Source organism: Leptonychotes weddellii, chromosome 9, assembly GCF_054177405.1.
Source record: "Leptonychotes weddellii isolate Sample4059 chromosome 9, ASM5417740v2, whole genome shotgun sequence".
Lineage (NCBI taxonomy): Eukaryota > Metazoa > Chordata > Mammalia > Carnivora > Phocidae > Leptonychotes > Leptonychotes weddellii.
Window position 1 is genome coordinate 33,075,689 of NC_138377.1, and position 22,679 is coordinate 33,098,367.

Here is a 22,679-nt window from a genome sequence, read left to right on the forward strand (position 1 = left end):
GGGAGGATGGGTTAGCCTGGTGGTGGGTATTGAGGAGGGCACATTCTGCATGGAGCACTGGGTGTTATGCACAATGAATCATGGAACACTACATCTAAAACTAATGATGTAATGTATGGGGATTAACATAAGAATAAAAAAAAAAGTAGTCACTTTGTAGTAAAAACCAACAACTATCAAGTATTGATTTTCAAAATTTTAATTTGAAGGTGAGAAAATGCTAATTACATTAATATATTCATGACTGAGACTTAATCTACTTAATGTTCCTTTTCTAACATTTCACTTCATTAGCCTGAGGGCAATCATCTGTAATCATCTAATTACAAACTCATTCAAGCTGCCCACTCTCACTGTGACTATTTTATCTTCTTTATCATTACCACATATTTTTAAAATGAAAGAAAACGCAACTTAGTTTCAATGTGATATTATTATTGCTTAGATATTAAGATGCTGGCAATCATGATCAGATCTATCTTTATAATGTTTGACTCAACTTAGGATATTGTATTATCTGGCAAGGAAATGCATTTAATTTAATGCTTAGAAAATTAAATCCAACCTTCTACTAAATACTTTTCTAGAATAGGAGAGAGAGTAAATAGCTATATCCAATAAGTAAGTCCAAAAAGATGAAGATAATAAGAACACCATTGCTATTTGACTTATGAGGGGCTAAAAGTTCCAGAAACCCTACAAAAGAAAGCAGAAGGTTTTCTTTCATATTTCTTTTATAGCTCAAATAGTTGTGTATTATATCGTCACATACATCAGTTGGAGATCACATGAAAAAAATCCTAAGATTAATCAAATAGTCTGTATTTCACGTAAGTTCACATTTATTGGGCTCTACTTTGCCCATAACTTTGATCTACCTCGTTTAAACTTCTTTGATTCCACTTTCTAGCTGTTGTACATCCCTAGTGTTATAATTTAAAAAAAATTTTTTTTCTAGGATCATTTTCAACAGTTAAAAGGCTCAGCAAACATCTTTTCTTGTTTTCTTTCCTATAGCTTCTCAGAGTAAGTGGTAAAGGCCACCAAAGGTCAGAACGTGAATGAACAATTCCTGAATGTCTACAGTGCGGCAATCACTGTGCTGGGTGTTTTTAGGTTATGCTAATCTTCAGGAAATCCCTGAAAGGGAGTTAGTGTCACCTGATGAGTAATTTGAGGCTTAGAGAGATTAAATAACTTGCTCAAACTCACACACCTACTCTTGAGTAACAGTCCTTATTAAAATATCTGCCTATTGAGGTTATGTTTGGAGAAAAAAATCCGTATCATTTAGAGATACAAAGAGATACTTACAAATGAAATGATGTCTGGGATAGGAAATGTGACAGGAACGTGGGTGCAAGCATAGATATAAGTAAGTTTAGCCATCAGTTAAAGTTGGGTGATAAGGTCATATACCTAAGGGTTTGTGATACCATTTTTTCTACTTTTGTGTATGATGAAACTTTCCCAAACTGAACGGTTTTTAAAAGTAACCTGAAGAGTAAAATTAGTATCAATTGGATGCAAGGAGGAGGAAAAGAGAGGATGTAAATGTGTAGTGGCATTCACCTTAGCAATTCAATAACTAACTTTTTCAGCTATGTCCTTTTAGAGCTAATCTTGCCAGAAGCTCTGAATCACCTCACATGCATGGGCAAATAGGCATTTTCATATCTTATTCAAGAAAAAAGTGAATTTTCCCATAGCAATTATTAAGACCCCAAGCTGTTTCAGTCCTAACCATACTTCTCTGTGTAAAATAAACTATAATCCTAATTCTTAATTAAATAAAAGACCCAAAGACTAGTTTGTCAAATACTCTGGCCTTTTTCTCTCCTCCTCTTAACCCCACTTAGTGTGCTATTTTACTATTTGTTCATTCTTTTTAACTTCAAAGTGGCAGGAAGAGAACATACAGCTCAAACCAGTCAATTCACTTTAAGCAGCTCTGTCAAGAGGGTTTTTGGCAGTAGGTGCTGTTTTTGATGAACATAATTATCTGTTAAAGTACTGGCCCTGCCTCTTCGACAACTTTCGTCAGTCTAAACTGAAAGGAGTAATAATAAAGTACATCTTAAAACTGAGGTAAAATGCCGCCACTGAAAAAAAGTTTGTCATGGGGACTGGTATGAACCAGCTGGCACCTGTCACAGGATGTCCTCACCACCCACCCTCTGGCTTCAGTGGCATCTTGTTGACATTTTCGAAAGTGCCAGAGCTGGTAGCTTGCCAGAAGTACCCATTACATATTAAAAGCATGCTTGCCTGGGCGTAGGTCTTCTGTATTACTGGGAAACCTTCAATGGGCCCTGGGATTCAAGAGTTGGACAAAGGAATATGGTGCTTAGGAATGAAGCCAGAGGCTTCAAATGTAGGCTCTTAGGCCAAGGTCTCAAGGACTAGCCAGCCAGATGAGGCTGGGAGATAAAGAAGCAGGCTGGAATGAAGTTTGAAGTAAAGGAGTTGAAAATGGGATTGGTTTGTACATTCTGTATGCTTGTACTAATCCACTCCCACAAATACAAGACACTATGTCAAACGTGGTTCTCTGGAATGACTTCCAGGCCTGACCACCAAACCCCCACCTCCACTCTCAAACTTGAAGTTCTTCATCTATGTGTTGCTGTAAAGGCATTTTGTAGATGTAATTAACATTCATAATCAGTAGACTTTAAATAAAGATTATCCTGGGTAATCTGGGTGGGCCTGATTCAATTGGCTGAAAGGCCTTAAGAGCTGAACTGAGGTTTTCCAGAAGAAATTCCACCTGTGCCTGTGGACTAAAACTTCAGCTCATGCCTGAGAGTTCCAGCTTGCTTTTCCTGACAGCCTGCTCTACAGATTTCAGACTTGCCCCCAGCCAGCCCCCAAAACTGTGCATGTCAAGTCCTTGCAAAAAATTTAATATATATTTCCTACTCGTTCTATTTCTCTGGTTGAGCCTTGATACAGTGACTGAACATGAGTATTTCTTTTTCTTTTTTTTAAGATTTTATTTATTTATTTGAGAGAGAGAATGAGACAGAGAGCACATGAGAAGGGGGAGGGTCAGAGGGAGAAGCAGACTCCCCGCTGAGCAGGGAGCCCAATGTGGGACTCGATCCCGGGACTCCAGGATCATGACCTGAGCTGAAGGCAGTCGCTCAACCAACTGAGCCACCCAGGTGCCCAAACATGAGTATTTCTAAGTATTATGTGCAATTTGGACTTTGTATTTTAATAGCAAATACAAATTTTTCTGTGTGTATATAGGAGAGTGTCTCTGGAGGTCTACATATATACTTGTTCTCTTTTTGAGTAGGCCTGACCTTGGGCTCCCATGTCTTCCCTTGTGGTGTTCAGTTCTAGTAAGAATGCTAACAGTTTGACCCTATCTGATTGGGTTCCTCATCCCACACTATCCCCCAGGTGATGTCTGATTACCCTAGTCTGTTTTCAGTAAGAATACTGCGGACTCAATCTAGCAATAATCCCCCTTACCCTGTTTCCTCTTAGTAATTTTCCATCCACTGACCCCCACACCCTGCCCATTGGCTATAAATTCCCACTTGTGTATTCAGAGTTGAGTTCAATCTCTCTCCCCTATTATAAAACCCCACCACAGTAGCTCCCCATGAATAAAGTCTGTCTCACTGTCTTTAGTAAGTATCATGAATAATTTTTCTTTAACACCCCCCAGACTATTTTGATCACAAATTTTTTTACCATTCACTCCAAATTAGATAGCTAGATTTCAAGAAATTTCGGGCGCCTGGGTGGCTCAGTTGGTTGAGCGACTGCCTTCGGCTCAGGTCATGATCCTGGAGTCCCGGGATCGAGTCCCGCATCGGGCTCCCTGCTCGGCAGGGAACCTGCTTCTCCCTCTGACCCTCCCCCCTCTCATGTGCTCTCTCTCTCTCATTCTCTCTGTCTCAAATAAATAAATAAAATCTTAAAAAAAAAAAAAAAGAAATTTATACTGTTCTATCATGTGCATAATTTTTTAAAGCACAAAAATGGAAAGAAAAATGTTGAGATTAAAAAGTAAATACAAATAGAAGTTGTAATATTCTCTTCCTGCATCTCAAGACTCTTCTTGCATTTATCTCACTTTGAGGTTGTTCTTTAACCTATTTCTCAACAGACACGATACAAAAATGATTCCAGCGTTCACATCTTAAAAGGCAGTAATGGTATCTGTTTTAATTTCTATTTTTAAATTCTGAATAAATAACTAAGCTTTTTCTCTTTAAGTGGAACACTTTAGGAGCTTCCAAAAGAGTAAGCACTTAGGACAGTTAATACAGATTAGCCAAACGTGCTCATGATTCACTCAGTTGACTCTGCTAAACACTGCCAACTACAGTAGCAGTCTTGACAGCTGCAGTTTTTAATGTTTTCTTATCCTTGGTTAAATGAATTTAATTTATATCCCAAATGTGGACCACTGACTTAAATTAGGAGGCAAAAGGAAAAAGAGCATTAAAATGCTAATGGGAAGCATTAAAACGCATAATTCGGGGGACATCTGGGTGGCTAAGTCAGTTAAGCATCTGCCTTCAGTTCAAGTGGTGATCCCAAAATCCTAGGATCAAGTCCCACATCAGGCTCCTTGCTCAGCAGGGAGGCTGCCTCACCCTCTGCCTGCCGCTCCCCCTGCTTCTGTGCTCTCTCTCTGACAAATAAATAAAATCTTAAAAACACTGATAATTCTGAATTTTTGCCTCAGGGTGACTTTTGTATTCATAGATTTCACTTAGTACATCATATAGAATATGAAAAGGAGAAGTAGTGGTGATTACACTTAGTATGGCTCTTCATTTACTGAGAATAAAAAGAAATCATATCTTCCATGTTTCATTTACAACCTGACACCTTCTCTTGTCATTTAGAAAGAAGACACAAAAATTATAAAAATAATTTTATTTTTTTAAAATGCAATAATTCCAAGCATCAGTCATAAAAGCAGTTTTTGCTTGGCTTTAATCCTACAAAATGTACTTAATTTTAAATCCAGAATGTAGAACTATTATATATCACAAATCATGTTTTTTCTTACACAAATGGAACAGTTTGTATTACATATTAAATAGGGAAAAAACTGTCGAGAGGGAAAAGACCACTCAGGGAAAATTTCTACTTTTGCCAAACACAAAAGTGATGAAATATTACCATATGGGCTCAGGGCAGTGAAAGTTCTTGATTCAATAAAGGTAGGCAAACCCGGCCTTACTTGAACATAATGTTTCCATATAGGCTGAAAATGGACTTCATAATACAGTCTTGAGTAATACACAATGCGTGTAAGCTGAGATTGGTCACGCTTGACATTTTAACTACAGCACTATTCTGTCAAGACAGCAGCCAGTTCTGCTTCTTGTCATATCAACACTTGATTTATGTAAGCAGCTGCTACCTACGCCAAAATAGTGTATATAACTGCCAAATTTAGAGTACTTTTCAGATATTTTCCAATGTACACTAATCTGAAAATCAAAGACCGTTTTGTGGTAACAGCAAAAATTTTACAAACCAAGAATCTTAGTACCGTATTTACGAACATCTAGCACAGCGCGCCCAAGCACAAGCTGTAAAATGTATGAAACACTATTTATTTTTACAAACACACATGAAGTCTTTTCAGTTTCCCTAAGTGTCCTTTGGCTTTAACGGTGCTGATCGGTGAAAAGATAAAAAGCTCAACGGAACACATCAAAACCACAGTAAACGTCAGCGGGTGATGATAAGTTAGAACTCAGTAGCAACAACCACATTTAAAGCTACAGGGCTTGAGCGTCTGATACTACAAACCCCAGAGTTCCCAAGGGCGCGGGCGGAGCTACTTTCAAATTGACAGCTATTTCAGCCAATGACACAGCCACACACAAAAAAAGGGCATGAAGGACAGGTTTCTTTGCGTTCCAACACTGAAGTCATTCTTAGAAGTTCTGAGAGTATGTGGGTATTTCAGGGCCCTATCAAGTATATCTTATTCGCAGTAGAAGTCTCCTAGTCACCATAAGAATTCTCTACTCGAATTTGGCCCAGTGGAAGTTACGGCGTCTAAAAGCAGAAAGGAACTCACGTTGCCCGACGTCAACGGAAGGACTCAGTCGCCCGAGGAAGAGGCGGAACTCACTTTATTCTTGCCCTTTATTGGCCACGCAGCCAGGAGACACAACCTTCGTCACAACCAATGAGTCGTTGAAACTTCCTTTAACGAACCGTAAAAGGGGAGGTCCCGTGCGGCGCTTTACGGAAACTGGGCCTACGTACGCGCAAACGTCCTGCTTTCGTCCAATCCGCAGGGAGGCTGGCTCTTGGCAATTCGTCGCCCCTCCCCACCCCTCATCTTTCCCTTTCCCCGCCTCTCCGCTGCTGACCAATGCTCTGCATTTTCCTTTGCTCGTTTACCCTATCAGAGAGGTAGGGGGTGGATTTCCGGTCGTCAGCAGCGCACCGAGACTGAGCTCGCGTTTCTTCCCGCGCGCGTTGTGGGCTTGCAGTTGAGGTATATTTCATAGGGTCGGGTTGGGCTAGTCCGCGGAATGGGCAGTTCTCTCCACGGACGGCGACAGTGCGGGTTGAGTCGAGAAGGCCGTAGTCGCTGATTCTCTGGCACGAGGACCTCTGAGGGAAGTGGAAAGGGGCTGGGAGGTGGGAGCCACGTGTTGGGGCTTCTGGTGCCGGGGTGGAAGCCCCGGCACCACATCCGCGCTGTCCCTGCCCCGCGGGTTTTCCGCGGGCTGGGTGTTGGTGTCGCTGTCGCCGGCCCCATTGCCTCCTCTGTCTCACGTTTCTGTAGAAGCGAAGTACCCTTCGCCTACTGTTCACGGAAGGGTACCCAGGACCTGTTTTTGTTTTTCTCCTGCAACTCTCATTTTTCTTATCTCCTGAGTTTGTAAATTTTCGAAGTCAGAAAGCACATTTTCATTTGGGAAGAGACGTCCCGTAGTGTATAATACAAACTGAAACCAGCTATGTTAAGCACTTGACGTGTGTTATATAATCCACATAGCAATCTAAAGGGTAGGTACTCTTACTGTTCTCATTTTCATGTGAAGAAACAGACTGCTTAGTAACTCGTCCACATGTTGTCTTCAGCTTGTCTCTTGATAAACAGTGGTTTCCAAAGACGTAAAATTAAAATGCGCTATTAAATTGTAAAATGTTGCTTCTGTTTTCTTTCCAAACTTGAAGTTATTTTAGAAGTTAATACAACATACTTATAAGTGAATTGATATTATCGATGTAAAATCATCTAGTAGAAGACCTTGGACTAGGAGCCATTTCCTAACCTTTGGGCAAGTCACCCTCTGAGCCGCAGCTTCCTCAACTGCAGAATTGAAATCGATACCAGACATGACTACGTGACTACTTCCTAGAGTTGTAAGGATCAAATGACAGAATGGATATAATATATAAATTATATATAAATAACTGATGATAACTACCTATGTGTGTTCGCTTTTCAAATTCTTTCCTGTGAGGCCAGACGAGCGTTAAATAGCATGGATAGATAATTTTATATATGTAGTTTTATATATTTTATGTACGTAAAACAGTGGTCATATGCAGCCTAGTACCACGCGTGAACTACCCGTTTTCTTTTCAAAAATTTTTTCCCCCATTTAATCTATGTTTTCATCCCCCTGAATTTTCAGCCTACATGAATCATTTAAGTAGCATTTCATTAGGAATGGGAAGGCCATTGAGAGAAGCCAGGATGCTTTCATCCAAATTTTCTGTCATCTGTTCTCCGGCTTGATGAGTAGCACTTCCAGTGCGAGGTGTAAGCAAGGATCTCTGGGCAGGGGCTCTGGTTGCATCACTTCCAGCGCTGCAGCTTTAATAACCCCTGCCTGAAGAACTTCCACCAGTGCATCTTGATGGACTTGCAGGCATTTATCAGCTTATTAAAGGATATGATAAAGTATATGACTCAGCAGCAAGATGGAAGAGATGCATAGAGCGAGCATGCAGAAAGGGTGCAAGCTTCCATGCCCTCTGTAGGCACACTACTCTCCGCAATCTTCACTTGTTCACCAGTCTGGAAGCTCCAAGATAGTCTTAAGCCTATATGGCCCCCTTATCTATTCATCTAGGGTTCAGGACGGTGTTCCCTGTAAACGCAGAAGTGTTGTTCAGATGGTTTGTATTCTTACCTTGAACTGATGTAGATAGCCTAAAGCAAAAGTAGCTCAACTTAAATAACTTCTGAGTTCTGGTTCCTTCTGGAGGCTCTCAGAAGATTCATTTCCTTACCCCTTTCAGCTTCTGGTGGCTGCATATGTTCCTTGGCTTGTGGTACCTTCATTTTCCAAGCATGTCACTGCTATCTCTGCTTCCATCATCACACTGTTTTCTGTAGTAGAATCTTCCTCTGCCTTTCTCTTTGTGGGCACTTGTGCTTACGTTTAGGTCCCACCTAGATAATCTAAAATAATCTCGCCATCTCAAGATCTTAATTACAAAACCCTTTTGTCATGTAAGAAAATATTCATAGGAATTAGGATTTGGATATCTGTGGGGGCCATCTTTTAGCTTACTACAAAGGGTATAAAGAGGGTAAAGAGATCCTACTCCAGTGCAGCTTAGTCTAATTGGATGTGCATTAACACCTTAGAAGAGTAACATTTCTTTGAATTCTAATGTACCTTAAAAATTCATGTGACTTTTGTATTGAACTTCATAATATGCCTATGTTTGATACTCTTATGAATTATTTGCCACATCATAAAACGTTGCTGTTTTAGGGATTTAAACTGTTCGTGGCTTATAAAAGCCAATTTACTATAGTCATAGTTGTGTCCCCCATTTTAAGAAATATGACCGCAGATGATAGGGATTCATTATGAGGAAGCCATTTAAGCAACCAGATAAAGACTTTGGGTCCCATTTCTCCTAAGGCTAGAATGTGCACTAGACTTCATGGAGAACTGAACTGACAGTCCCTCATCATTAATACTCTCCAGTTCTCCCAGCAAGACAGTAGCTCTGATGACCAGGTTTTTGTCATATCTTCAGAAGAAAATAACCCAACTATTGCTCTCGTGTCTATCTGGAAATCATAATTAGGAGACAGGATCTGATGAGTTGGGTTTGTTACCATTTGATATGGGTATGCTGGAATAAGATTATGAAAAAGAGCCCAGCTCTGAATAGGCATTCACTATGTAAGAACTATTCAATAGAGATCTCTGTGCTTTGTGTATGGAGTTAGAAGAAGTACATGTGGGACATTTATATGGGCCAGGCCTGGAAGTGACCTACATTACTTTTTCTCATGTTGCTTTCTCTGACACAAAGCCATATCTAACAAATGTCTAGTTGTGTACCTCACTGCTGATCTGCTGATGAGTTAGTCTCTGCCACGATGGGCAATACTTAGCCAGCTGCTTAAGATTTGTTCTCAGCCCTTAATCTCCAGCCTTTAGTTTCTTCACCCTGTGAACTCTCCATGGCATCCAAATGCCTCTAGACAGCCTTCTTGGATAAAGTCCTTTTTAAGCTGGCTCCACACCAATGCCATCATCAGGTCCACAGGAAAAAGCTTCACATCCTTGGCCCCGACAAAGTCTGGATGTACAGGCCAATAACAATGTAATGCAGCCATTTTTCTTTGTTCTCTTTGAGCAGGTAGCCAGTCACAGTCTCTTAGACTTTGCCAGGCGTAGATCCTATATTCATAGTCTACAGGGGACCAGATCAAGGTCTGAGTTTGAGCTACTCATGCTTGGTAAAATGGGAACAAAGAAAAAATGTCACAGTATTTTTTCACAAATAACTTCTTCCAAAGAAATTCTTTTTTTAGCTGCTTCACTTTGGTGTTTTTATTTCCTCAAAATGGATGTCAAGCTAATAGGTTGCAAAACTAGTTTTAGGTCATCTTTGCAAGTCCAGTGTGGACAGTCTGCCACCTGACTTAGGGATGTGAGGGTATAGTATGCAGTTTATAGGCTACGAAGTGCAAAGTACTGTTTACTGGGCATTTTCCTGATGACTAATTATGTAACTGAGTTTTTAAAAAATTCTGCCAGTAATCCAAGCCTAAGTAATTTCATTTGTTAAATGTTTGTTTCACCAGCCCTCACTGTTCCTTGTTTTGGTAATAATTAAATCTAGGTGAAATAAATATATAGAGGAATGTACATTTAAAAAACTATCTTTGAGGGGACCTGGGTGGCTCAGTCAGTTAAGCATCTGACTCTTGATCTCAGCTTAGATCTTGATCTCAGGGTCGTGAGTTCAAGCCCTGCATTGGGCCCCACACTGGGTGTAGAGCCTACTTAAAAAACAAAAACAACAAAAAAACTGTCTTTGAAACTGATCATCTCTGGGAAGCTAGCATTTCTCAATGACTAAAAAATTCCTTAGGTTTCCCAATCATCAAGCAGAATCATTTGATCTTATAAGTTGCCTTATTGGGTTTAGAATAAACTTAAGTGATTGAGATAAATGGTAGTTAGAAGTGATTTTTTTTTCTTTTAAGATTGTATTCATTTAGCAGCGCCTGGGTGGCTCAGTCATTAAGCGTCTGCCTTCAGCTCAGGTCATGATCCCAGGGTCCTGGGATTGAGCCCCGTATCGGGCTCCCTGCTCCGTGGGAAGCCTGCTTCTCCCTCTCCCACTCCCCCTGCTTGTGTTCCCTCTCTCACTGTATCTCTGTCAAATAAATAAATAAAACCTTAAAAAAAAAAAAAAGATTGTATTCATTTATTTGAGAGAGAGTGAGAGCAGGAGCAGGGGGAAGGGCAGAGGGAGAAGCAGACTCCTCACTGAGCAGGGAGCCCAGGACCCTGAGATGACCCAGCTGAAGGCAGACACTCAACTGACTGAGCCACCCAGGCACCCCGTGATTTTTGTTTTTAACTCGTGAAAAATAGTACTATTGTAGGGTGACGTTATTTCACATTTAAGGATTTAAAATTGGATTTACTTAGTTTTTTTAATTAAGATTTTAATTTGAATTCCAGTATAGTTAACATACAGTGTTATATTAGTTTCATATGTACAATGTAGTGATACAACAATCTGTTATACATTACTTAGTCCTCATCATGATAAGTGTATGGATTCACTTAATTTTAATACAGATTTTTTTTCTTGGATTGCAAGTTCATTTTGGCTGAGTTAACTATTCATTTCATCTAGGTAAATTGTACATCATACAAGAAGATTTTTAACAAAACCCTTTAACATTTTAAGGATCATAACCTTCATTATGTGTTCATTATTTTCCAAATTTTCTTGGCTAAGCATTAATTGTTATGAAACAACTTGAAAAGTATAAAGCGTAAAATTGTTGACAGCACGATGTGATAGAAGATGCACTTGGAGTCAGAAGATCTTTATATCTAGACCATACAAAATGTTTAACTTTTCTGAGCTTTAGCTTTCTTATTTGTAAAATAATACTACTACTTGTCCAACTTAACTCTCAAAGTTGTGAGAATCCCGATGAAATGACAAATACTGTAGTCCTTTGCAAAATGTGATTCTTTTATTAAGGTCATTTACTTTTTTTAAGATATTATTGATTTGTTAGAGAGAATGAGAGGGGGGAGGGGCAGAGGGAGAAGGAAAAGCAGACTCCACGGGGCTCAAAAAAGGGGCTCAATCGTAGGACCCTCGGATCACGACCTGAGCTGAAATCAGACGCTTAACTGACTGAGCCACCCAGGTGCCCCTCTCTGTCGTATTTTTAAAGGGTTCAAATTTAGCATTAATTCTGTTGTAAATTCTACTAGTTCAGGTGTTTTTTTTTTTTTTTAAAGCTCTACCACAGTTTTTTGCCTCTTCATAAGGTGGCTAGACCAAAAAATGATAAAAATCCTGTCTAGCAAGTCTTTTTTTTTTTTTTTTTAAGATTTTATTTATTTATTTGACAGAGAGGGAGAGAGACAGCGAGAGAGGGAACACAAGCAGGGGAGTGGGAGAGGGAGAAGTAGGCTCCCCGCCGAGCAAGGAGCCTGATGTGGGGCTCCATCCCAGGACTCTGGGACCATGACCTGAGCTGAAGGCAGACGCTTAATGACTGAGCCACCCAGGCGCCCCTCTAGCAAGTCTTTTAATGTTAATTAATATTAATCTCCAAATGTCATCGCTTTGCTAACAATATAGTTTCATAGGAAAATTAAAAGAAACTTCTTCCAGAGATTAATAAGCTTAGTGTGCCATTATCATTAAAACTTTTCCTGATAATGTAGATTACTTTGTTTATCATGTCAGTTAAAATATTTCTTTTACATGTTCCTTAGTGTTAGTATTTATACTGAGATAAATGATGGCTCTGTTCTCTTTGCGGGCATTCATTGTAATCATTATTACTTTTTATTGGCTTTTTAAAAAAGAATTTCATGGGATCCCTGGGTGGCTCAGTTGGCTAAGTGTCTGCCTTTGGCTCAGGTCATGATCCCAGGGTCTTGAGATCGAGTCCCGCATGGGGCTCCCTGCTCATCGGGGAGCCTGCGTCTCCCTGTGCCTGCTGCTCCCTCTGCTTGTGCTTGCTCTCTCTCTCTCTCTGTCTCTCTCTGATAAATAAATAAATAAATAAATAAATAAATAAATAAATAAATAAAATCTTAACAAAAAAAGAAGTGTTTCACCATTCCTTGAATTGTAGCAGAGCTAGTGCTTAAGAGCACAGATTTTTATTTTTATTATTATTATTATTTATTTATTTGACAGAGACAGCAAGAGGGGGCACACAGGCAGGGGGAGTGGGAGAAGGAGAAGCAGGCTTCCCGCCGAGCAGGGAGCCCGACGCGGGGCTCGATCCCAGGACCCTGGGATCATGACCTGAGCCAAAGGCAGACTCCTAACGACTGAGCCACCCAGGTGCCCCAAGAGCACAGATTTTTAAACCAAACTACCTGAATTGAGTACGGGCTGCAATTACCAGCTCTGTGATCTTGGGCTGTTTACATGTCACCATTCTGTGCTTCAGTTGTCCCATCTAAGACATAGGATAATTATAAGTACTTCATAGGCTGTTATAAGAATTAAATGAGTAAATATTTGTGAAGTGCTTAAAACAGTGCCTGACAAACACTATTAAATAAATTCCTTTCTCCGAGGCGCCTGGGTGGTGTAGTTGGTTAAGCTTCAGACTCAGGGTCTTGAGATTGAGCCCCAGGAGATCAAGCCCTGCCTCTGAGCTCTGTGCTCACTGCAGTCTGCTTGAGATTCCCTCTCCCCTGCTCATGCTTGCTCTTGCACGTGCTCTCTCTTACTCTAAAATAAGTAAATCTTAAAAAAAAATAAGTTTCTTTCTCTGGTTTTATTCAATATTATTCATCAAGTATGAATGTGGAATAACAGCCAGAAGAGAAAAAGCTCTAAGTAGTGGCTTATATTTAAAATGTACTGTATCTTATAGCTGGTACTATTTTAAATCGTTTTTTAACCTTGTAAATACTTGGAAATTTGCATGTCCAGGCAACTAAAAGTTATGCTGGACTTCACATCATTTGATACTGTTTTGATCTTAAATCTTTGCTGATATTGAGACTTTCCACATGTATATGCTTTAAATATTTTAACTGTATGTTGCTTGGTTGTATGAATGTTACTGATTCATTTCATTTAGTGCAGATGAGAATTAACAACTTTACATTTGAATTTAAAAGCCATTTAAAAGTGCTTTGTAAAATACGTCTTTTATATCACTTGAGGGTCAGTATAAGAAAGCATTTAAGAGTGTGGGCTCTAAAATCAGATTTCTGGGGTGCCTGGGTGCTCAGTAGTTAAGGGTCTGCCTTCGGCTCAGGTCATGATCCCAGGGTCCTGGGATGGAGCCCCATGTCAGGGCTCAGCGGGGAGCCTGCTTCTCCCTCTCCCACTCCCCCTGCTTGTGTTCCCTCTATGTCTCTCTCTGTCAAATAAATAAAATCTTTAAAATTAAATAAATAAATAAATAAAATCAGATTTCTGTTCCAGTCCCCGCTATGCACTTGTGAACCAAGTGATCTTTGGCAAATCACCTGCCTTTTGTAAGCCTTGCTTTCCTAATTATAGAACCAGATAAGTAAGGTACTTTATAGGGCCAACCAGAGGACTAAATGAGATATAATGCACCTAAAGCATTTAGAACAGTACCTTGCATACAGCAAAAGTTCAATATATCTTAGTTACTCTTAATATCATTGATGGATACAAAAGATCCGGTAAGTAGAACAAATGGAAATATGAGAAAACCAAGATTCAGATCAGATTCAATGATTTACTGAAGGTCATGTGAAAAAAAATCCACCCCCTTACTTCTAGTGCAGATCTTTTCCCATAACCCCTCTTCAGCTTACTCATACTGACCAAGTCCACCCCGAAGACATGTTCCTTTATTTCCCATTGTGTTTGCAGTTTTTGGGTGCTTGTCAGAGTATTTTCATCTTGGTTGTCATTCTCTCAGAGTCTTTCTCTTTCTTCATGAATTCTGCAGCCCTGTATTACTTGGACTTTTAAGTTGTTAGCATGCATGACAGGCATCTATTTTTCAAGAAAGGAAGAAAGAATAGATATTGAAGCTAAATTTTTCATAAAGGTTAGTTTTTTTTCATTTGTGACTCCATTAGCCTTTTATTAATTTGTATTTAACATGGCACTGAATTATTTTTATGAAGCTACTTTCCCTCCAAATTGCCCCCTTTTTTTCCCCTGAGATTGTATAACCAAATTGAACTTTTTCTTAGGAATTGAGAAAGGAGTTTGAGAATCACACAAATCCCCTGAGCCATTCTAAAAATAGGAAGAATACAGTTTATGAATCATTGGGTTATTTTTGAAACTCTTGAATGATTAAAATGTGGATGTATCCTTTTTTGGCATCAAAACCATGTTTATATTGTGTAAGTAAAGCACATAGTATTTACTGCATTATTCTGGAAATTTGAGGTAATTTGATCCTATAATGTATTTTGTGAAGGAATAGCATTTTGAACAAATTGTTTAATTCTGGAATTTGGGTATGTAGGACTATCTATTAAATCATGTTCACACCAGCAGGTGTTTATTGAATGCTTTCTGCCTATAGGGTACTGTGTAAGATGGTAATAAAGTGATGCTCCCAAATCCCAACCCTTTCCTTAGCTTCCTCAGTTCTGCCTCCATGGTGTTTTCTGTAACTACAGAGTTTGAAGTGAATTGACCTCAAAGCTGTGTTTATGTTATGGATGTCATGGATATCAATACTGATACTGCTTGATTTATTTCTGATTTCTTTTTCTTTATTTCTTTGCTTTCTCCAGAAAAGGGATGGCTGACTCTATGGCTTGATTTGTATGTGTGTGTGTTTCCTATCTTTGTCATTGTTTTACATTTTGTGTAGTTCCTTATCTTTGCCTCTTTGTCTTCCTCTATGGAGTGTGTTTTGTGGGTGTTTGTTTTTATACTCCTCTCCAGGGAGTAGGATTTTGTGAGGTAGGTTATCGAGTTATTAGCCTCAGGCTGGTAGAGGATTGATATTAGAAAATTGGAAAACATGGTTCTTGTCTTTAAGAAATTTATACTCTATAGTAGAGAGAAACAAATATAAATATGTGAATATGTAAAATATAACTAGAGAAAAATTAGCTCTTCAATATGTTTAGTATATGATTACTGCTATATAAATAACAGAATATTTTGGCATTCAGAGTAAGTAGAAACTTGGTTTAGGCTGGATTAAGAAAAATTTTGTAGTACTGGTAGAGTTTGAGCTAGATCTTGAAGCATGGGTAGTATCTAGATAACTCAAGAAGACAATGTAGGATTCTTGGAGAGATTAGTAATCTTTTTTGCAGTTTTATTATGGGGAAAATATTTTACCCATTAAAATATTGCTATGTCAGGGGTTGCTATAAAATATAGTCTGTGATTTACATGTTCAAACAACTGCAGCCCATGCAAAAACAATAAGAGAATGTGTATGATGCTTTATAAAAATTAAGTATTTAGTTTTATGTCCTTAAGAAATGTTTGTGAAATCACATATTTGCTTTTTCCACTTCATGTCATGCTGAATGTCAGTACTTTTTACAATATGAAATTGATTTTTTTTTTAAGATTTTATTTATTTATTGGACAGAGAGAGACACAGCGAGAGAGGAAACACAAGCAGGGGGAGTGGGAGAGGGAAACGCAGGCTCCCCGCTGAGCACCAACATGGGGCTCTATCCCAGGACCCTGGGATCATGACCTGAGCCAAAGGCAGACCCTTAACGACTGAGCCACCCAGGCGCTCCTACAACATGAAATTGATTTCTTTTTTTTTTTTTAAGATTTTATTTATTTATTTGAGGGAGAGAATGAGATAGAGAGAGAGAGCATGAGATGGGGGACGGTCAGAGGGAGAAGCAGACTCCCCGCTCAGCAGGGAGCCTGATGTGGGGCTCGATCCCGGGACTCCAGGATCATGACCTGAGCCGAAGGCAGTCGCCCAACCAACTGAGCCACCCAGGCGCCCCCATGAAATTGATTTCTAAGAACAAAACTTTTTTATATGAAGTAAGAATTTGTCCTGTTCTTCCCATCTTTTTCCAGGAATTAGATGTTAAATCAAGTATTTCCTGTCCTGTTCTGTGTCAGGGCCGTACAGGAAACCATTGCAGTTGCAGATGAGAGGTAATGGACAGCTGGAGGAGGATAATGGGGCAGACAGTGTTGAGATAAATGTGTAGGGCAATTTTCAAGGTAGGCTTTATTAGCTAGTTGCCTCTTGTCCTTTGACTTTCTTTAATCAAAGATGATTCTGAACTGTTGAGCCTAGATGACTGAGAAGATTGTATAGTTAACAGAGATGAAGAATACAGGTATTCGAGTTATACTTTGGGTATTTTTGAAGTTTTGGCAGCACACTCAGGGGTAGAGGTCTAGGCAGACATTAGAAATATGGGGTTGGAATTTTGAAGCGAGATCAAGATTGAGGGTAAAATCTAGGAGTTCACATAGAGGTGATAATTTATGTTGCATGGGGAAGAGAGGAGAGAACAAGTAAGAAAAATTCAATCTCAGTTATCATGATTAACAGCAGAAATTTCAATCATTACTAATCAGTTAAAGCATCTGTCTGTTTAGACTTCCTAGTTAAGTCCTGAATGATTTTTTTTCCATTCTCTAATTTTTGGACCTCTTGCTAGATGGCAGTTGTAGTTAATTCCAAGGGCAAGGAAGGCAAGAATTGAAAGAGTTTGGTAGCTTAAGTCTAAGCTAAACATTTTTAGGTGTGTGGTAAACTTAAAATCGGTAGTACATTATTTCCAATCCTTTTTATCCTTCATGTGAGATCTATAAGTGTGAAATTTTTTTCTCGCTTAATATCCGGCTTTTGCAAGATGGTTCAAGAATTATGCTTTTTGTTGGTTGTTTCTCTGATATCAGGATCTTTCACTGTGTTCAGAAGAGAGGAAATGAATTTAGAATTTAACTAGATTCTGATCTTCCCACGATATGGTGCATAGTAGTTAAGAGAACTCATCTGTCCTACTGTATCTTTACACAAGTATAAAGCTATAAATATTTATGTTCAAGGGTTTTGCCATTATTTTGATTTCTATTTCAGCAGATCCCTTTTGGGCATTCACCCAGTTTGGAGTATTAAATAGTGAATCTACTTCAGAATGTAAAGGAAAGTATCTTTAACTATCAATTTATAAATATTTATAAAATATTGCCTGATTGTGTGAGATATGTTGACATGATTGCAAGATATTGGGATAACACTGGTTAACAGCAGAAATTTAAAGAATTATTAATATGTTAAAGGATCTTTCCGTTTGGTGACTTTTTTGAGGAATATTTCATACTGTGAATTTACCTTAGATGTATCTAGTCTGCCTCCCCTCCCCCCCACCTTGTGTGTGTGTGCCCATACGTGTATACGTTTTCACTTAAATCTCAGTTATGATTAACAGCATGGGTATGTGCGTATACATATATATGTATATATACATATTCACTTTATATGTGTTTGTGTATGTGTAAATAGATAGATAGTAGAATTTATATCTAATAGTTTATTCTGCAGGTTTATCATTTGACACCATTGCATTTCTTTGAAATTCTCTGTACAGGCACTTGCTGTTCTTCTTTTGTACCAGGCATCATTCTGAGCATTTAACATGTAGTAATTAAGTTACGCCTTATAACAACCCTCTGATGTTGCAACTGTTATCCCTGTTTGAAGAATACGAAGCTGAAAGACATAGCTAGTGACACCAGGATTTGAACCTGAGCATATATCCATTCTCTTAACTACCATGCAATACCTATTTCTATAAGCCTCTGTTTCCTAATCCAAAAAGCAATAATATAAAGACTATCTTTTAGGGTTATTGGTAGGGTTAAATGAAGCAATGCATGTGAAGAGACTGATACCCCATTGTTTGGGATAACCAAGATATTTTGGTCTTTAAGACCTTGAGGGAAAGCTTAATAAATCCTCTGCCCTCAGCTACCCTTTTTCCTTTTTGTAGGAGGGAAGGGAATGCCCTCAGAGTACTTACCCAAAAGCACGGGGGCTATCACTGATCTCTAAGTTACTACAGCCAAAAATTAGATCCAGTGGCCTGAAGATACCCCGCCCCCCCCACCCCCCCATACCTTACAGCTATACCTGCTACTGCTGCTTCGGTAAGCCTACAAAGGAGCTAGTGATGTGACCCTCTTTGACCATCTTTGTAACCCAGCCTGTCATGGCAACTCTCACATTCACACCACACTTCACACCTTTCAGCAAGCTATCTAACCTAGGAAATTCTCATATGAACTGTCCCTCGTATCACTCTTGTTCAAAAAGCAGAAGTTTTAAATTTTAATTAACTCAAATTTTTCTTTTCTGGTACATGGTTTTTGTTTGTTTGTTTAAGTTTTTTATTTATTTTAGTATCTCTACACCCATTTGGAACTTGAACTCATGACCCTGAGATCAAGAGTCCCATGCTCTTCTGATTGAACCAGCCAGGCGCCCCTGGTACATGCTTTTTGTATTCTAAGAAATCTCCACCTAACTTAGAGTCACAGGTTCCCTGTTTTTTTCCTAAGAATTTTGTAATTCTTGCTCTCACATTTAGGTCTATGGTCAATTTTGAGAGAATTTCTTGTTCTGACTTCTCCTTTGTCTGGTTGGTTGTTTTTGTTTTTTTTTTTAAGATTTTTATTTATTTGAGAGAGAGAACACGAGAGGGAACACACGCAGGGAGAGTGGGAGAGGGAGAAGCAGGCCTCCCACTGAGCAGGGAGCCTGATGCGGGGCTTGATCCCAGGATCCTGGGATCATGAGGATACCTTAATAACTGAGCCACCCAGGTGCCCCCTCCTTTGTCTGGTATTAATAAGATACTGCAGCTTTCCTTTTAATAGTGTTTGTATGGTATATCCTTTTCTGTCCATTTACTTTTAACCTACTTTATATTTAAAATATAAGGTTTAAACCTATTTAAAATAGGTTTCTTTTATTTATTTATTATTTTTTAATTTAAATTCAATTAATTAACATATAATGTATTATTGGTCTCAGAGGTAGAGGTCAGTGATTCATCAGTCTTATATAATACCCAGTGCTCATTATATCACGTGCCCTCCTTAATGTCCATCACCCAGTTGCCCCATCCCCCATCCCCTCCCCTCCAGCAACCCTCAGTTTGTTTCCTATGCCTAAGAGTCTCTTATGGTTTGTCTTCCTCTCTGCTTTCATCTTGTTTTATTTTTTCCTCTCTTCTCCTATGATCCTGTTTTGCTTCTTAAATTCCACATATGAGTGAGATCATATGATAATTGTCTTTCTCTGATTGACTCATTTGGCTTAGCATACTTTCTAGTTCCATCCATGTCATTGCAAATGGCAAAATTTCAATTTTTCTGATGGCTGAGGTATTCCTTTGTATATATACCACATCTACTTTATCCATTCATCTGTCAGTGGACATTGGGCTCTTTCCATAGTTTGGCTAAAATAGGTTTCTTTTAGACAACATATAGTTGGATCTTGCCTCTCCTCTCCCCTCCACAAACCTGAGAATCTCTGCCTTTCAATTGAGATGTTCAGATCATTTATATTTAATGTAATTGTTGATATGGTTGGATTTAAATCTACCATATTGTTAGTTGTTTCTAGATTTTCTATTTTCTTCAGTTCTTTGTTCCTTTTTTCTTTGTCCCTTTTTTCTTCTGTCTTGCCTTCTTTTGGATTATTTTTATGACTACATTTTATCTCTGCTATTGGTTTGTTAATTTTACCACTTTTGTCCTTTAGTTGTTGCTCTAGGGTTTACAGTATACTTCTCTAGCTTGTGTAAAGTCTACCTTAAAATAATATACCTAATTATGTTGTAAGAACCTTGCTGCATGTGTTTCCATTTCTTCCCTCCCTTCCTCTTACTAGTGCTGTCAAATATTTGACTTTTAATAACACTCTAATATGTTGTTACTATTTTTTTGCTTTAGAAAGTCAATTGCTTTTTAAGAAAATTTTAAAAGATTATTTACTTAGAGAGCAAGTGTGTGCATGAGTGGGGGGAGGGGCAGAAAGAAAGGGAGAGAGAATCTCAAGCAGACTCTGCGCTGAGTGAGCCCAATGCAGGGCTCAGTCTCACAACCCTGAGATCACGACCTGAGCAGAAATAAGAGTCAGACACTTAACCAACTGAGCACCCAAGCACCTCAAGAAAATTTTTAAAAGAAAGAAAAAGTCTTGGGTGCCTGGGTGGCTCAGTCGGTTAAGCGACTGCCTTCGGCTCAGGTCATGATCCTGGAGTCCCGGGATCGAGTCCCGCATCGGGCTCCCTGCTCAGCAGGGAGTCTGCTTCTCCCTCTGACCCTCCTCCCTCTCGTGCTCTCTGTCTCTCATTCTCTCTCATAAATAAATAAATAAAATCTTTAAAAAAAAAAAAAAAAGAAAAAGTCTTAAATTTACCCTCATGTTTACCATTTTTAGTTCTCTTTATTTTTTCATGTCAATCTAGATTTCTAGTACTACTGTGGCTGAATAACTTTCTTTGACATTTCTTGTTTTACACTCTACTGGCAGTGAGTCTTCTCAGCTTTTGTCTAATTATTTTTCTTTTACCCTCTTTTTTGAAAGGTTTTTTTTTTTCTGGGTACAGAGCTTTGTATTGACAAGTTTTCCTTTCCTTTGAATGCTTTAAAAATGTCACTCTTCGTCCACTGACTTAGTTTTTCTGATTAGCAGTCACTTCCAGTTTCCTCCTTCCCTCAGCCCCTGGCAACCATTAATCTTTTGATCTACAGGTTTGCCTCTTCTAGACATTTCATATAAATGGAGTCATACAATATGTGGTCTTTTGTGTGTGACTTCTCTCACTTAGCATAATGTTTTCAAGGTTTATCCATGTTGTAGCATTTAACAGTACTTCATTCCTGTTTTATGGCAGAATAGTGTTCCATTGCATGGATATACCATATATTGTTTATCCATTCATCCATTGATGAACATTTGGGTTGTTTACACTCTTACTATTATGAATATGTTACTATGAACATTCCTATACAAATGTTTGCATGAAAATATGTTTAACTTTATGAAAAACTGCCAAGCTGTTTTTCACAGAGGCTGCTACATTTCACATTCTCGCAAGTATTGTATAAAGGTTCCAGTTTCTTCACATTCTTGCCAACATTTATTGGTTTTTTTTGTTTGTTTTGTTTTTAATAGCCAATTTATAGTCTTTTTTTTATTCTTTAAAGATTTTTATTTATTTATTTGACAGAGAGAGACACAGTGAGAGAGGGAACACAAGCAGGGGGAGTGGGAGAGGGAGAAGCAGGCTCCCTGCGGAGCAGGGAGCCCGATGTGGGGCTCGATCCCAGGACCCTGGGATCATGACCTGAGCTGAAGGCAGATGCTTAATGACTGAGCCACCCAGGTGCCCCAATTTATAGTCATTTTAAAGTCCATTTAAAATGGGTGATTTCTACGTCTTTTCTGTTCATTGCCTTATTTCTTGACAGTTTGTTGTTTTTTTTCTTGCTTGTGTTTGTGTGTGTGTCTCTCTTTTTTTTCTAATTGAATTCTGGGTATCATATGTAGAACAGTAGTAAACACCAAGGTAAATAGCATTTATTCCTGGAAATGGACACCTCTCTGCTTCTGTCAGATTGTTAGCGTTAGGGATTGAATAGTGTAATCTGTAGGTGAGCTGGTTTAGGTTTTGTTGTTGCTATGGTTACCATCAGTACACTACAGACTTGAAATTCTTCGCCTGTGGGCTGTTAATATCCTGTGCTTAGTGTTGGGCCTGGTATGCTGAAGGGTTTTCCTCAAAGTTGTTGCTCCACGGCTCTCAACTTTTAGCAGCCCTGCTTACCTGTGCTAAATAAGGGATTTCTCGACACTCTCTTCTTCCTCCTCCAACTGTTGATGCTGTTCACTCAGTGTGAGAATCATGCTGGAGGCCGGGGGTCATTCTCCTCCATGATGGTTTGTTTGTTTTTCAAATGCATATATCTGCATAATCACCACCCACAAAATTCTCTTGTTCTCATTTCCAATCCATATCCCCCTCAAAAGATAACCAGTATTCTGATTTCAACCATTATAGACTTGTTTTGCCTGTTCTTAAATTTTGTGTAAATGAAATCATAATAATATTCTGTGTCAGGCTTCTGTCACTAAACAGTTCTGAGATTCTTCCATATTGTTGCATGTACCGATAGTATATGGTTTTTTTATTGCCGTGTAGCATTCCAGTCTATTAATATACCAC

General features: G+C 38.9%; 1 protein-coding gene across 4 annotated transcripts in view; it reads left to right on the plus strand.

Annotated features, from left to right (window-relative positions):
• The first annotated feature begins 5,296 nt into the window (after positions 1–5,296).
• WDR89 (WD repeat domain 89) overlaps positions 5,297–22,679 on the plus strand; it is a 40,950-nt gene continuing 23,567 nt past the window's right edge. The window contains exons 1-2 of one of the 4 annotated variants that reach the window (XM_081830411.1): positions 5,366–6,493; positions 6,881–7,011. The gene's annotated coding sequence lies outside the window, so the exon portion shown is untranslated. Of the gene's footprint in view, positions 7,012–22,679 lie in introns of all 4 variants that reach the window. The other 3 variants (XR_014148430.1, XM_081830410.1, XM_006741725.3) reach the window with 3 other exon arrangements.